General features: G+C 38.0%; 1 protein-coding gene across 1 annotated transcript in view; it reads right to left on the bottom strand.

Annotated features, from left to right (window-relative positions):
- Window positions 1–1304, bottom strand: part of mkxa (mohawk homeobox a) — a 24056-nt gene extending 22752 nt beyond the window's left edge. The window contains exons 1-2 of the mRNA XM_064332411.1: window positions 1062–1304; window positions 1–59 (exon numbers count right to left, since the gene is read on the bottom strand). The exon at window positions 1–59 is cut by the window's left edge and continues 216 nt beyond it. The gene's annotated coding sequence lies outside the window, so the exon portion shown is untranslated. The remainder of the gene's footprint in view (window positions 60–1061) is intronic.
- Window positions 1305–2371: the final 1067 nt, after the last annotated feature.

Genomic DNA, 2371 nt, shown 5'->3' with positions numbered 1-2371 from the left:
GTTTCCGGGAATTTCTTTACTACTGATTGCGGCTGCAACAGTAAGTCCTGGTAATTTTCCTGTAAAAACATAAGGGAAAGTGTTTTATACCCTGTAATTACCAAATGCTTACAGTCATGTTTTCACCTTACAGATGGCTATAATTTAGACACCCCAATGAACTATGAGGAAAATAATATTATATTATGCCAATACTAAAACATTGCAGTGTGCCTGGACAGTCTTAACAAAATCATATCGATATACACAACACGCAAACACGAATATATGGAAATAAAATTTCTGGACAAATTGGAATATTGTGTTCATAAAAAAAAGTACAATATAGGCTACTGTACACGTAGCCATAGAAACATATTACTTTAATTAGTATTGTTTCGGGTTTTTTTTTTTTTTTTTTCGTTTTTTTTGACTCGTTAGCACTTTTCTCGGTAGGAAGCGTCAGATATGAAGAGCACGCGCTTAAATAGGCTATATAACACCGTAGATAGTAAGCTATATAGGCGTAGTTTATTTTGAAGAACAATGTAGGCTTTCATCACGCTTGAATATGTGTGATTTAATTTTTTAAAAATATAAACAAGATGTCCAAACTCTATTATGAATTTAACCTGCATGCATACGAAGCTATGTGCTGTGCGACATTCTAACTTCAAAACAAGATCGTTTTTGGACATTACAATGTCCCCAAAAAGGTTTATTTTGATAGGCTATCTTCGGAGCCTATGTTTCAAAGGATGTTTTTAAGAAGTAGCCGAATGCAGAATATATACCCACAAATAAAATCTACTGTATTCAGTTTATTGCATCCCATTAATTTGACTTTTTATTTTTTTAGATTATTCCTTATAATTGGCTGCAAAACAGCAAGTAAAGAACAAAAAATATACATTCCAATCAAGAGTAACGCACGACGAAGCCCTGGTACCACTATTTAATCAGTTCTATTGAGTGATAAACCGGTAAATTCAGGAAGTAGGCTTCTTGTAAATAAAAGCTTACTGATAGTCATCCGAAAGCCACACCTAGGAACACACTCTTACCACAGAACAAATTTTTACCTGTTCAGCGCCCCTCCTGCGTCTCTCTCTAGTGTAAAATCCTGTTCCCAGTTTCCCATTCCCTGCTCACATGTTCCCGTTCTAAGTTCCTGAGCTCAAACCACACGAACCGCGGTCGCCTCGGTGCTTTATTCACCAAGCCTGAGATACTGTGCCCGGGAATCTGAATATCGCACCCTTCTCATGTTTCCTAGCTAAATGGTGCAGCCTGCGAACATAAAGTTAATGCTGTATGCCTGTTCCGCGCCTTAGGCGAGGCGGGCTACTGGGATACAGCACTGTAGTGTTTCTAGTTAGTTTCAGGCTTCAGCAGAGATTTAATTAAATATCATGTGGTCTGATACGGATCACGTATTATTTTGCTCTGTGTAGCCTACACAACAGGCTGTCTTGTCGTTTTTTCGGATTTATGTTTATTTGATGCGTTTTTGCCTTGGTGAAGCAAGTAAATCGAGCTGTAAAATGTTTTATTCTTGGAAAAATATAAGGATTACAGAGGAAAAAATCGGAATGCGCTAGAGATTAAGTAGTTAAGGATGACAGTTGACTTCAAGGCAACTCGAATAGTTTATCAAGGCGTGGTTTAAATGGGAAGTAGTCTAAATATAGACATTTTAATTGATTGTGCAGGCGAATTTCGCGCCTTTTGGAATTGTAGTATAAAATATGCTTATAATCCATTTGAAGAATCACAAACAATGCAGCGATTCGTGTTCTACCTACCTAATTTCGCCTACAGCCACTTCAGATTAATTAATCTAAAACTTGTCATGTTTGAATTTTCAATTCATACGACAACACGTGCGATCCATCTAATTTTACCATTCTTGCTAGTGTCAAAGATCCCACCGCTTATGTAATGACCACATTTCATCTGGATTGCCTTTAGACCGAATAGCTACACCGAAACCACAAAGACACGCGGTAGTGCAAGGTGCTGCTCTTCGTCAGCGAGGGGAGTGGGAATCAGTAGAAATCGAGGCTATACGTAATTTATCACCTGGTAAAGTGACATTTAGCCTTCTTTAGCCCACTGACGCCATGTCATTCTGAAACACACAGCGACGTGCATCTTGATTTGATCACCCGTCACAGGTTTTTGGGACATTAATAAAGTTTGTACAGCCTTTGATTCCACAAAACTGCAACAGGCAAGCCGACAAGTACTATAGCCTACTGCTGCTCCTACTAGTCATGTGAAGTATTAAATAACAATACGCGTGTGATTATATTTAAAATTAGGAAAAGTTTACTTTAGGACTGGGCTAACGTGAATGCAAAACTTAGATCTGACCACCTTGAAAGGCTAA

This window comes from Anguilla rostrata, chromosome 4, assembly GCF_018555375.3.
Source record: "Anguilla rostrata isolate EN2019 chromosome 4, ASM1855537v3, whole genome shotgun sequence".
In the NCBI taxonomy this organism is placed as follows: domain Eukaryota; kingdom Metazoa; phylum Chordata; class Actinopteri; order Anguilliformes; family Anguillidae; genus Anguilla; species Anguilla rostrata.
The sequence above is the reverse complement of the archived record's forward strand: the minus strand, read 5'-3'. Positions and strand labels throughout refer to the sequence as shown.